Genomic DNA, 15,513 nt, shown 5'->3' with positions numbered 1-15,513 from the left:
ACGCTGCTTAGCATTGTAATTGGCATGATTACAGGTGTCATAGACAAGTCAAGGATTATGATATTGGAACACTGGCTAAAGTTCATGATGCACATGGCATATCTAGAAGGTGAGCAAAGGGCTGAGGTTCAAGTGTCTTGTAGGCTCTCTAAAGAAGCACAATCTGTTTCCCATATACAAAGACTGAGGACCTTATTTTTTAATGTGATATTGGCACCCCCTGTTTATAATTTGCTCTAAGAGCCCATTCACACCTTGGCGTTTTGTCGCCTGTAGCACGACGCGCACAAACGCCAGAGGGACCAAAATACATGTAAGGCTATGGGCATGGTTCACATCTGAACGCCGATGCGCCTGACGCGCATCGCATGTAGTCAATAAAAGTTCCGGACCCTTTTTTGTCGCGCATATCGCGCGATATGCGCGTATTTGAGCGTTTCCATTTCCCACAGAAAGTAATGGAAACGCTCGATTCAAGCGACTTGCGCGACAACGGGCGTTTGCTACGGGCGTTTCGTCAATAGAACTTGTCACCCATGCAGAAGATTAAAAAAATCTACCAACATAGCAACAAGTGATGAAAAGATGATAGTTTTTCCTATTGGCTAAAAAAAAAACGTCAAAGTACAAAAACGTCGGACAACGATGTATGCAAACGCGCATATTAGCATGAATATGCGCGACAAAACGCCAGGAAAAAAACGCCGGAAAACGTTGCTATTGCCTACGCCTAGGTGTGAATGCAGCCTAAGGTATACCTGTAATTATAATTATGGGCTTTAGAGGCTGAAGATTATAGTTCAAATTTTGGTTTAATATTTCCCAGGCAGGCAGTTAGGACAGAAATTAAATAATGGGATATGATACACTTATCAGTGACAGCAGTCACACATACATTTGCATTGTTACAAATGTTGCATTGCACTTGCAGTAGTTTACGGCTACAATCACATCAAGTAGTTTCTACTAGAAGCAATAACCCCCCTCCCCCTCTTTTAAAACAGTGAAGTGTGGAGCTGCATTAAAGTGGAACTAAACCCTTCTATCCTTTTCAGCCAAGGAGGCTGCCATCTTAGGCCTCGTATACACGACCGAGTTTCTCGGCAAAAACCAGCAAGAAACTTGCTGGGATTTTTTTTTTGCCGAGGAAACCGGTCGTGTGTACATTTTTCGACGAGGAAACTGTCGAGGATCCCGTCTAGCCAAAAAGAGAGCATGTCTTCTTTTTCCTCGACGGGAATGGAGAAACTTGCCTTGTCGAGTTCCTTCGACAGCCTAACAAGGAACTCAACGAGGAAAACGATGTGTTTCGCCCGTCGAGTTCCTCGGTCGTGTGTACAAGGCTTCAGCCTCTGTTTGATCTGCAACTGCCATAGTGCTGCACATGTGATCAGTTACAGTGCCTTGAAAAAGTATTTATACCCCTTCACATTTTCCACATTTTGTCATGTTACAACCAAAAAACGTAAATATGTTTTATTGGGATTTTTTGTGATAGACCAACACTAAGTGGCACATAATTGTGAAGTGGAAGGAGAATGATTTCAAAATGTTATACAAATTAATATCTGAAAAGTGTGGCGTGCATTTGTATTCAGTCCCCTTTACTTGAATACCCCTAACTAAAATCTAGTGGAACCAATTTCCTTCAGAAGTCACCTAATTAGTAAATGGAGTCCACCTGTGTGTAATTTAATCTCAGTATAAATACATCTGTTCTATGCAGCCCTCAGAGGTTTGTCAGAGAACAAACTGCATCATGAAGGCCAAGGAACACACCAGGCAAGTCAGGGATAAAGTTGTGGAGAAGTTTAAAGCAGGTTTAGGTTATAAAAAAATATACTAAGATCTGAACATCTCACGGAACACCTTTTCAATCCATCATTCAAAAATGGAAAGAGTATGGCACAACTGCAAACCTACCAAGACATGGCCGTCTACCTAAACTGACAGGCCGGGCAAGGAGAGCATTAATCTGAGAAGCAGCCAACTCTAGAGGAACTACAGAGATCCACAGCTCAGGTGGGAGAATCTGTCCATTAGTCGTGCACTCCACTAATCTGGTCTTTACTGAAGAGTGGCAATAAGAAAGCCTTTGTTGAAAGAAAGCCATAAGAAGTCCTGTTTTCAGTTTGTGAGAAAGCATATGGGGGGCACAGCAATCATGTGGAAGAAGGTGCTCTGGTCAGATAAGACCAAAATTTAACTTTTTGGCCTAAAAGCCAAACGCTATGTGTGGCGGAAAACTAACACTGCACATCACCCTGAACACCCCATCCCCACCGCGAAACATGGTGGTGGCAGCATAATGTTGTGGGGATGCCTTTCTTCAGCACGGACAGGAAAGCTGCTCAGAGTTGATGGGAAGGTGGATGGTGCCAAATACAGGGCAATCTTGGACAAAAACCTGTAATGCCATGTACACACGATCATTTTTCGGTATGAAAAAAACAACGTTTTTCGGCATGTAGAAAAAAACATATTTTTTTCCAACTTCATCATTAAACGACGTTGCCCACACACGATCGTTTAAAAAAAATGCTCTAGCAAAGCGCGGTGACGTACAACACGTACGACGGAACTATAAAGGGGAAGTTCCATGCGGATGATGCCACCCTTGGGGCTGCTTTAGCTGATTTCCTGTTAGTAAAAGACGATTCGCGCTTTTCTGTCTGTTACAGCGTGATGAATGTGCTTACTCCATTACGACTGGTAGTTTTACCAGAACGAGCGCTTCGGTCTCATAACTTGCTTCTGAGCATGCGCGGGTTTTTAACGTCATTTTAGCCCACACACGATAATTTTTTGCAACCCGAAAAACGACATTGTTTGAAACGTCGTTAAAAAATGCAGCATGTTCGGATTTTTTTTTTTCGTTTTTCCGAACCCAAAAAATGATGCGAAGCCCACACACGATCATTTTAAATGACATTTTTTAAAAACATTGTTTTTTTCATGCCGAAAAACTGATCTGATCATTTTGCATTAGAGTCTGCAAAAAAGACTTGAGACTGGGACAGAGGTTCGCCTTCCAGCAGGACAGTGACCATAAACATACAGCCAAAGCTACAATGGAATGGTTTAGATCAAAGCATATTCATGTGTTAGAATGGCCCAGTCCAAGTCCAGACTTAAATCCAATTGGGACTCTGGACTTGCTGTTCACAGACGCTCTCCATCCAATCTGACAGAGCTTAAGCTATTTTGCAAAGAAAAATTAGCAAACATTTCACTCTCTAGATGTGCAAAGCTGATAGATGCATCCCCAAAAAGACTTGCAGCTGTAATTGCAGCGAAAGGTGATTCTACTACAGTGTATTGACTCAGGCGTGCTGAATACAAATGCACCCCACGCTTTTCACATATTTATTTGTACAACAAATTGAAAACCATTTATCATTTTCCTTCCACTTTACAATTATGTGCCACTGTGTGTTGGTCTATCAAATAAAATCCCAATAAAAGACATTTATGTTTTTGGTTGTAATATGACACAATGTGGAAAATTTTAAGGGGTATAAATACTTTTTAAAGGCACTGTATGACACCAGCCATTTCATGATTTGACAGAGTTTGGTTGAAAGCACAATCAAATGTGACAGTTAGCATTCCCGGCATGCCAGAAATGTAACAGTTTTTTTTAAACCGTTAAATTGATGAGTTCTGCTTTGATACAATATATAACTACATTATCTCTTATCTTATACTGTATATACTTTCTTTCTCATCTACATCCACTTTGGAACAGTTGTGCTCTTCATAGAAAAATGCCACAAATCGAACATCCACTTTACAGAAGCAGTTTTTCCCATTTATGCTTTCACATAAATTTGAATTTATTAGCCAGAGACATCCAAAGTAGTTGTGTACAATGAAGTTAATAGAATTCTACAGTGTTCTCACACTATTTGAAAAACATATCATATATTGTTATCTCATGCATTCCCTAATCAGCCATATTACATCAGGGATTGGGAGAGGGAATTGGGTCATAGTATCACCACAGAAGATTGGAACAAGTCATTTTTTTCTAACCTTTAAATCTAGTTTTTCAACATATATACAAGAAAATAATTATAAAATATTAACCAGGTGGTATAGATGCCCTGTGAAGCTTCATAGAATATCACCTAACTTTCCCGAAAAGTGTTGGCGCTGTGGGGGGGGGGGGGATAAAGGCACAATGATCCACATATGGTGGACATGTCCCCAGATTATAAAATTTGGGGAAACTGTCTTTAAAATTAGTTTTTATGTCACTGGCTTGCTATATCAGAAAACTCCAGAAATGGCCTTATTGTCTATATATCCGGGCTCTGAAGGAAGAGACCAAAAAGGGGCTGCTTCGCTTTCTCCTCTCTGCAGGGAGAATAATCATACCTAGACACTGGAACACTGATGTGGCTCCTACAATTAAAGAGTAGATAATTGAGCTGAATCAAGTAAGGAGAATGGAGGAACTAACGGCAAATATACATGAATGCTATACAAAGTATATGGCCGTATGGTCCCCCTGAGCTGATTTTTTTGGGCTCTGCGCGCTGTGATCTTTTTTATAAATATTTTTTTCTTACAATCGTTTTTTTTAATGACGCGGCTCTGGTTTGGGAAGACGGTTCCCCAGATGTACTGTTGGAGAAATGGATAGACTTGGTTGTTAATTTTTCCCCTTCTTCTTTTTTTTTTCTTGTTGTTTTGTTCTGTTTGTTTCTAATGTCTGGTTTGTTGTGCTTTGGGGTAGATTTCTGCCCAAGAGAAGTAATGGTCATCTAAGTATAAATGTTTTGTCTGAATAGGGGGCAAGACATAACTATAATGATCTACAAAACATTGGAAAGGGATGTTTCTCTCAACCTTTGTTAATGTTTTGGTATAGGGGATCTAGATGATCCAGGATATGTGCTTTTGTATGTAAATTTACAATTAACTCAATAAAAATGTATATTAAAAAAAATGGAACTCTACGTGAACTTATTACCATGGCCAGATCTAGGCACTTGACGTTGTACCGGCTGTCTACCATCCCTGTACAATACACAGCCTAAGCACTGGCAGTAAGATCTCCTCCTCCCCACAGCACACACTAAAGCTGAAATCAGCTATGATCTGCACAGTGTGTAGCTGGCTACCTGTGTTGCAGTTCTAAATACAGTGCCACACCAGGCCTAGTGGCACGCCTCAGCGCCAAGCAGCCAGGTCACAGATGATATGTTGACAATTCAGTCAATCACCTAGAAGGTAATGGTCTGACACACAAACCTCCAGGTAGTAAATAAGGATATATATATTAATATTCACAAAAATATCATATAAATAGGTAACAGTGTGTAAAAAGCAGCTATTTAAAACATACTATCAAAAAGACGTATGTATCAAAACATAATAATGAGAGTACCACTCTAAAAAACAGAAAGTTCAATGTGGTCAAACAGCGCTAAAAATTGGTAATGATTGTCCAATTTCAATAAAATAAAATAAAATAAAATAACATGCAGGTGTTCATCGGAAACGAATTAAGGAGATCAAGGTAGTGAAGATAGTTGATAGAATATTCTACACCTCTTCCCAGGATAAGTCACCACTTGTGGGGCACACTCCCCTTCGGGGTACTCACTCACCAAAAGGCATAATATAGTATACACTGAAAGGTATCTTTACTTTCTGGATCCTCCGTTTCTCAAGTGGGTATCAGGCAAAGGGTAGGCTCCACATAAAAACAGAAAAGGTACCAGACAATAGTGTAATCCCGTTTTTATTATATGAAATGAAGCAATCCCTTTTAAAACAGCAGATCCCCGCTCAAAATGCACGTACCGCACAATAGATGGTAACACACGTGAATCATCGGTAAGTGAAGGTGTCCTCTGACGGGCATCCAATCTCCCAGGTAAACTTCACAAACAAGTTTGCTAGACAAAGTTTGCAGGCACCCGTCGTATGGAAACCGTCGTATGGACAGAGTACACTTTGGAACGCACGCTTGGAGCGCACGTGTCACTTCCGGGTCGCCGTAAGACTCTTGCCCTGACCAGTTTCGCTGTCCAATCAGCTTCTACAGAGACGCCCTCTGTAGAAGCTGATTGGACAGCGAAACTGGTCAGGGCAAGAGTCTTACGGCGACCCGGAAGTGACACGTGCGCTCCAAGCGTGCGTTCCAAAGTGTACTCTGTCCATACGACGGTTTCCATACGACGGGTGCCTGCAAACTTTGTCTAGCAAACTTGTTTGTGAAGTTTACCTGGGAGATTGGATGCCGGTCAGAGGACACCTTCACTTACCGATGATTCACGTGTGTTACCATCTATTGTGCGGTACGTGCATTTTGAGCGGGGATCTGCTGTTTTAAAAGGGATTGCTTCATTTCATATAATAAAAACGGGATTACACTATTGTCTGGTACCTTTTCTGTTTTTATGTGGAGCCTACCCTTTGCCTGATACCCACTTGAGAAACGGAGGATCCAGAAAGTAAAGATACCTTTCAGTGTATACTATATTATGCCTTTTGGTGAGTGAGTACCCCGAAGGGGAGTGTGCCCCACAAGTGGTGACTTATCCTGGGAAGAGGTGTAGAATATTCTATCAACTATCTTCACTACCTTGATCTCCTTAATTCGTTTCCGATGAACACCTGCATGTTATTTTATTTTATTTTATTTTATTGAAATTGGACAATCATTACCAATTTTTAGCGCTGTTTGACCACATTGAACTTTCTGTTTTTTAGAGTGGTACTCTCATTATTATGTGTTGCAGTTCTGGTCAGTAAAATTCCATGGTCAGAACAGCAGCTCAGCTGCAGTAGCCAGCTACACACTGTGCAGATCGTAGCTGTGTGTAAGGGAATGGGATTTTTGCTACATTGTGTGTGCTGTGAGGAGGAGATCTTTCTGCCTGTGCTCAGGCTGTGTACTGTGTAGAGATGGCATAAAGAGCTCTGCTGAGTGCCCTGCCTTCAGTGATCTCTTTCCTGTCTTCTGCCAGCAGTGACCCATGTCCTCTCTCCTGCCAGCAGTGACCCTTGTCCTCTCTCCTGCCAGCAGTGACCCTTGTCCTCTCTCATATCAGCAGTGGCCCTGTCCTCTCTGCTGCCAGCGGTGACCCCTGTTTCCTCTCGAGTCAGCCGTGACCCCGTTCCTCTCTTCTGCCAGCAATGACCCTGTCCTCTCTCTTGCCAGTGGTGACCAGTGTCCTCACTCCAGCCAGTGGGGACACTATCCTTCTCCTGCTAGTGGGGACCCCATCCTCTCTCCTGCCAGCAGAGACCCCTGTCCTCTCGCCAGCCAGCGGTGACCCCTGACCTCTCGCCAGCCAGCGGTGACCCCTGTCCTCTTTCCAATCAGTGGTGACCTCTGTCCTCTCTCCAGCCAGTGGTGACCCCTGTCCTTTCACCTGCCAGTGGTAACACCTGTCCTCTCTCCTTCCAGTCCATTTCCTCTGCCCTGCTGTCTCCTGTCCTTGGCTTTGCTGACCCCTGTCCTCTGCCCTATTAATTCCCAGTACATTGCCTTACCAATGCCTGTACACTTCCCTGCTGACCTGCCATCTTCTGCCCTGCTAACTCCTGTTCTCTGCTCTGCTGACACCCTGTACAATGTCAGACAAACTAATAGCCCCATGTACACTGGCCTACAAACTGCTGATGCTATCCTCTTCCATGCAGACCCCAGTATGCTGCCTGCTGACCTCCCATCCTTTGCCCATATGTATAAGTTCAATCTTGACCAAATCTTCATTATACCCCCAAACCCTCTGTACTTCCCTGGGCTCACACAGCATCTTTCATGTGTCTTATTGTAGCTTTTTTTGTATCTCAGGACTCCTTCTGTCATTGTTATAATGTAAATTATAACAGCAGCATACCTACCTACCAGCAACTCAACAGCATGCACTTAGTTTCAGCAGCACCATGCTGTTCTATACAAGCAAGGCACAGGCATTTTGTATGGACTGTCAATGGTTTACTAGTCTCAACACTTGAGAAATTATGATTCACGCTGATACCCTATGACTTGCACCTCAATTATTCCTCGTAGATGCTATATGCAACCCTCCTCTCCCCACAAGTCCAAACTGTCACAAGTAAACAGAGACAAACTCTATTTCTCTGGACTGCTTACTAGGAATTACAGCCACATTCTACAAACCTCCCAATAATTGTCCCTTAGAATGTGGACCTGGTCTTCTGTTGTGAACATCTATTTAGCACCATAGTGTATTTAATTGATGGCCAGGACCCACACCTCACATCAATACTAATGACCCACTACATGCACCAAACCCCACACCCCCTAATGCCATGACCTCTCAAGTCCCATTTCCCATTAGATTGGTGACTTTAAGGACCCACACCCTTCCCAAAATTCACTTTTTTGAGCCTGTACAGCAATCCTCATTGATGAATGTAAGACATTTGCCAATCACCCAGGACCACCTCCCACCATCTAGTCTGGAAACCCTCCTGAACAGAATCATATAGTACATGTGTAGGTGGTGGGAGATTTCGACTAACAGATGACATGCCCAGATTTGGGTATAGGATATGCCCATCCAGTGAGAGGTCATGGATTCTGACATAAAAACAGATGATGATTGATCGCGTGATTGATTCTGCTAAAATGACAGGTGATTTGGTAATGTTCTTCACTGTAACAATATTTTGTTCCAAGAGTATATACCACACAATGAACTGATACGCTTTTCCTTTTGCATACATATTCTTGAGATGACCTTTTTCTTATTTTGGTAATTCAAGCTGAATTTTTTTTATTTTTTTTATTCTGCTATCTCTGATCTCACTATTACTATGTCATCGACATGCTAATAAAATTTTGAAATAAAACAATTCCATTTTCATTGCTTGCCTTATTTTAGACCCAGTGGCACCATAACTGGGTTCCTGTGCTTCTCTTTATGCAATGTAGGCAGATCATGGCTGATGAGTAGAGCCAGCAGGGTGCTGTCCATAGCTTCCTGAAACATCATAGCACCCTGTCTCAATACTTCTGTCAACAGGAGCCATGATGCAAACAGTAGGCTAGCTCTTGGGAGGAGTTATGAAAATATCAAATGTCTTCATAGGTGGATGTCAGTCTGGAGGAGTGGGCATTCCTAGCAGCCTGCATTTACATGCGGTCTGGCTGAGGTAACAACTGTAGGGTAGGGACACATAGGTGCCCAGTGTAATTCCCCAAATTGGCTACTAGGTGCCACAATAGTTAGGGCCAGGTACCTTTGTATTAACCCCCCTGGCGGTATTCCCGAGTCTGACTCGGGGTTACATTTTTATGCTGCGATCGGTAACCCTGAGTCAGACTCGGGCTCGCCTCGCAGAATCCACAGGCTTGGTTTACTTACCTTGTCCCTGGATCCAGTGATGCAACCGTGCTGTGTGAGCGAGCGGGTGCTCGCTCGATTCACACAGTGCCTCTGTGTGACACCGATCTCCGTTCCCTGCGACGTTACGACGCACGGGGGTGGAGAACGGCGCAAAATTCAAAAAGGTAAACAAACACATTACATACAGTATACTGTAATCTTATAGATTACAGTACTGTATGTAAAAAATACACACCCCCTTGTCCCTAGTGGTCTGCCCAGTGCCCTACATGTACTTTTATATAATAAAAACTGTTCTTTCTGCCTGCAAACTTTATGTCAAAAATTCTATTATAATTTATAATTTTGTTTTAAAAAAAATGTCATACCTGGGATGCCTACTAGACTCTTGTTTGGACAGATTTAAGTTATTCCTAAGAATTACAGGCCTACAGTATAAAACGCCAAATTTCCTTGCAAATAATGGTACCGCTTTCAGCACCTTTTTTCTGAAATAATCATACCGTCAGGGAGGTTAAGAGTAGGTACCATACTTGTCCAGTTAGCCACGAGAGGCCTCCCCAGAATAATGAGTGGGGTATGACCACTTGCCCCTGCCAGTATAGGGCATCTCGGAAAAGAGGCCTTAGTATTAATAGGATTCATGGGAAGGATCAAGTCATGGAAAAGATGTAATCTTTGGAGGTCTAATTTCTGGGAGCTTCCTCTTGAGCGGAAGCATGGAAAGATGGAGAACTATTGGGACTACATGCATTCACTTTGCATGAGTTGCAGGACTCTGTCACCAGAGTGATGATTGTAAAGATGCAAATAAATAATTAATTTTCCACTTGTTAAAAAAAAATTAAATCATTTCAGCACAGGCTTCCATTTTGTGTACTCTACCTTCTTCTCAAATATAGATGGAGACGTCCCCTGGAAACTAACTGGTGCAAGCAGGGGACCTCCCAGGTATTCTTATGTATCATTAAGCCCTATGGGTTTACCCTTGGGGGGGGGGGGGGATTCTGTGACCTTATCCCGTAAGTCTAAGTGGACCATCGGATGTTCGATGTTAATAAGAGTGGTTGTTAGTGCACATGGAAGCCCATCTTGCAGCTGGACCACTTCCCAACACACCCACAAGGAACGCTAAGTCTCCGTGATTTAAAGAACTGAAATCCAGTGAATGACTCTGGACCACCAACAGAAGAAAAGGACTAGCTGATGCTGAATGTTCTCCTGCTAGAAATAGAGACTTATTTACAGAAGAAGCTCAAAGTATGCAATTAAATCAAACTAAGCAATCTCACTACAAAGAGGGTGCCTGTACAACTGTGCAAGACCAAGGCTGGAGGTCAGCTTCACTTTCATTGTATTGCTAATAACTGCAGGACAAGCAAATAAAATAAAAAATCCATATCATCTGAAGATGTGTCAGTTTCATTCAGTAATAATATGTTGGTATTGACTTTGATTACATTTCCAGGTGATACCTTCAGCATCGATGGTCCAATACGAACAGGACAACCATGTCTGTATATAATCAATGAAGACAGAGAAACATGTGCATATGCCTAAGTGCAGGAAGTTAATGATGGTGTATATTATATGGTAGCTTATTCCAAGCTCTTATATATTGCTGACATCTATCACTACATAAGCATGTTTCTACTTTAGCTTTTACCAGAAAGAACTACAGCTAAGAGGCAATGTCTGTCGGCCCTTTCACTACTTTGCAAGCTAATGGTTCTTAATACATATATACAGGTTGCTTTGTTTTCTGTTTAACTCTTGCCTTGCTTAGTTGAAGAATCTGGAATAAATATAATTGGGTGACATTCATGAAACTGTATGTAAGAAGTGCTGTCTGTGTTGTTCACAACAAGCTACAACCTTTACTATTTAATTGTATATCCACCAATGACAACACTGGAAAAATAAGCTAACTGGCTGTTGGCAATACAGACAGTTCTCCTTTTATACATTAAGACCCCTTCTGATTATAGTCCTAAAAGAGGAACTTTTCCCTATCTAGCTAAACTTAAAATCATAATAATTAATAATTATTATGTCTGTATAAAAATAAAAAAGCATATTTACTAGTTCATGAAGTCCAGAGTTGGCTTCCTTCAGGCAAAGTTCTTCTCTCTTGCCACTCTAAATCCTGCTCACGCCCAAACATGCATTGGGTGTCTTAGGCCCCGTACACACGAGAGGATCGATCCGCTGAAATTGATCCGCGGACCGGTTTCAGCGGATAGATCCCCTGGTGTATACGATCCCGCGGATTTTTTCCCCCGGGGATGGATTTCCAGCGGATCAAGATTTCTTAGCATGCTAAGAAATCTATCCGCTGGAATCCAGTCCAGCGGATTGATCCGCTGGTCTGTACAGACTCAGCGGATCAATCCGTCCGATTCCATCCCTTGCATGCGTCGTAATGATTTGACGCATGCGTGGAAGTCCTTATATGACAGCGTCGCGCACGTCGCTGCGTCATCATCGCAGCGACGGCGCGACACGTCACCGCGGAGGGAATTCCGCGGGGATTTTGAACTCATGGTTAGTACAACCATGAGATTAAAATCCGCCAGAGGATTTATCCGCGGAAACGGTCCTCCGGACCGTTTCAGCGGATCAATCCTCTCGTGTGTACGGGGCCTTACAGGTCTATAGGAACTGCCAGAGGCCCATGGTATATCTGCACATGTGCAAGAGTTCACACTGAAAGACTGCCTTCTGGGATGGGTTCAGGAAGCAGAACTCTACAGGGTATTTAATGTTTTAAAAAGGTATGGTGTTGTTTAAGAGGTAGGGAGAGAAAGTAAATGAGAGGAAGTGCTTCTCATGGGTTAAACCTCTAAGGCCCCGTACACACGACTGAACATGTCTGCTGAAACTGGTCCACGGACCAGTTTCAGCAGACATGTTCGGTCGTGTGTACGGCCGAGCGGACAGGTTTCCAGCGTACATTTGTCCGCCAGGCCGTTTTCGAGCGGACAAATGTTTCTAAACATGTTTAGAAACATGCCCGCTGGAATCCTGTCCGTCAGGCATGTTCGGTCTACAAGGCCTAACATGAAAGAAAATCCTTCTATATTGTGTACTTGCCTCAATCCAAAGCATCCAGTGTGACTTCTGTCGCTGTCTCATTCCTTTGCTCTCTACATTTCACGCAAGTTGTGCCAACTTCAAGTAATTGAGGGGAAAGGGGATGGGAGCTTCAGCACACCGGCTGGGATTGACAGCCTATAAGATTGTGTACTGGGGGTGTGTACATTCCATCAGCTCAGGTCTCAGATTACAACTAGCTCTCCTCTCTGAGCTGTGCAGTGTGCGATGTCTGAACCCTGCCCCCTGCCTCTTAAAGCTCAGAAAAGTGGTGTAAATTTTGCACTTGAAATGGCTGTAGAGAAGAGGGGGTTGTAGATAAGGGTTTACAACCACTGTAAGGTCCGCTTTATCCTATAATGATTCTCAATCATTTCTCTGCTTTGAATGCAGATTCTAATTGTGGCAACCTGAAGTAAATTGGATATCTTTGGCTTACCATTATATGATCACACTACTAATTGTTTTTAAAAGTACCAAAGTTTCCAACTTAAATGTATTTTAATTTTAACCATAATAAGTATGTGCAGAAAAATAGTTTTTCTACTTTTGGAAAACCTTTTTGCTGTTTTTTGGAAAGACTTTGTTAATTGTACAGACATTTTCCAGTAAGTGGAAAGATTTCTATGACCAGCATTTCAGATGCTTTGTTGCTTTGTAATATCTTTTTACATTGTTATTACCTATTAAATTCTATGAAAAAAAAAGAACAAACAAATACCCCCATATAAGGGGAGAGACTTTAAAGGCAACTTAACCAAAAATGAACCGCTTAAGGATCACCCACTGTATATATACGGGAGAATGGCACGGACAGGCATAATCACGTACCTGTACGTGGCCCTTTAAATGCCTGCCGTGTAGTCGCAAGCGTGCTGCCGGTGGCCTTCCCCGTGAATCAGACTGCGGGTCCTGCGGACTCGATCGCCGCGGGGTTCCCAGCAATTGTCTCACGGAGGTATAGAGCAGGGAGATGCTTGTGTAAACAAGCATCTCCCCGCTCTGACTAGTGACAATGACACTGATCTCGGCTCCGTGTACTCGGAGCGGAGATCAGTGTCATGTGACACAGAGCCCATCCCCCCTTCAGTAAGAAACACTAGGCAGGGAACACTTAACCTCTACAGCGCCACCTAGTGGTTAACCCCTTCACTGCCAGTGTTATTTCCACAGTAACCAGTGCATTTTTATAGCACTGATCGCTGTCAAAATGACAATGGTCCCAAAAATGTGTCAAAAGTGTCCGATGTGTCCATAATGTCGCAGTCATGAAAAAAATCACTGATCGCCGCCATTACTAGTAAAAAAAAAAAAATTATAAAAATGCCATAAAACTATCCCCTATTTGTAAACGCTATAACTTTTGCGCAAACCAATCAATAAACGCTTATTGCGATTTTTTTTATCAAAAATATGTAGAAGAATACGTATCGGCCTAAACTGAGGAAAAAAAATTATATATTTTTTAGGGATATTTATTATAGCAAAAAGTAAAAAATATTGAATTTTTTTCAAAATTGTTGCTCTATTTTTGTTTATAGCGCAAAAAATAAAAACCGCAGAGGTGGTCAAATACCACCAAAAGAAAGCTCTATTTGTGGAAAAAAAAGGACATCAATTTTGTTTGGGAGTCACGTCACACGACCGCGCAATTGTCAATTAAAGCGACGCAGTGCCGAATCGCAAAAAGTGGCCTGGTCTTTGACCACCCAAATGGTCTGGGGCTGAAGTGGTTAAATGTGTTGTAAAAACATGTATTTATTTTTACATATTACAATTCCGTTCTATAGATAAGTAGCATATTCTAAAAAACTTGCACGGCTCAAATTGTATACATCTTAGGCCGCGTACACACGGTCATTCCAAACCGATGAGAATGGTCCGACGGGCAATTTTCATCGGTCCACCGCTGAAGTGGCCTGATGGTCTGATGTGCGTACACACCATCGTTCCAAAAACTGATTGGGTCAGAACGCGGTGACGTCAAACACACGACGTGCTGAATAAAACGAAGTTCAATGCTTCCAAGCATGCGTCGACTTGATTCTGAGCATGCGCGGGTTTTTAACCGATGCTTTCTGTACTAACCATCGGTTTGGACCGATCGGGCAGCGGTCCATCGGTTTGATTTTAAAGCATGTTTTACAATTTTGGACCTAAGCACAACAGACCGATGGGCTATACACACGGTCGGTTTGGACCGATGAAACTCAACCTCGGTCCATTCTCATCGGTTTTGTCCGACCGTGTACGCGGCCTCAGGCCCCGTACACACGACCAGTTTCCTCGGCAGAATTCAGCTTCCGACCGAGTTTCTGGCTGAATTCTGCTGAGAAACCCGGGCGTGTGTACAATTTCGCCGAGGAAGCCGACGAGGAGCTCGACGAGGAAATAGAGAACATGTTCTCTATTTCCTCGTTGTTCTATGGGAGCTCTCGGCCCGCCGAGCTCCTCGGCGGCTTCAGGGCTGAACTGGCCGAGGAACTCGATGTGTTTGGCACGTCGAGTTTCTCGGCAATGTGTACGCGGCCTTAGAGTTATTCACATGAAATCATTGTCTCCACTATAATCCAACGCATTTCAGGTCAACCCTTTTTTTAGGGGTATATTGGGGGAGATATTTGTGATCTAGATTTCATATGAGGTGGTTGAAAAAACCCTTTCGCTGTACATTAATTAAAAGAACCTGATTTTGCCAGTTCCAGAATAGAGGATCAGAGAGCCACAATCGCCCTGACAGAGGTCCCAAAGGAGAAGCCACCTCACACCCAATGGGTCAGGATTTGTAAGGACTCCTGAGATGTTGGCGACCAAGGGGAGCTATGTCAAACCATTAAGCAATCTGCTCCTGTTGGAGCAAGGACAGCCTTCACTTTAGGATCCTCTCAGGCATTTGCTGTGAAAAAGAAAAGAAAACAATGGCACAAGGAACACGGAAGACATCCTAATATAGCAAAGAAAATGCTTAATATGTTGTGGATTATGTTCAGAATCAAATATCATGCAGTCACATAAGTTATGCATAAACCAGTTGAGACATTTCCCTCTGTTATACATTCAACAGACTATAACAAAAATACAA

Source organism: Rana temporaria, chromosome 5, assembly GCF_905171775.1.
Source record: "Rana temporaria chromosome 5, aRanTem1.1, whole genome shotgun sequence".
NCBI lineage: Eukaryota > Metazoa > Chordata > Amphibia > Anura > Ranidae > Rana > Rana temporaria.
This window is presented reverse-complemented; position numbering follows the sequence as displayed.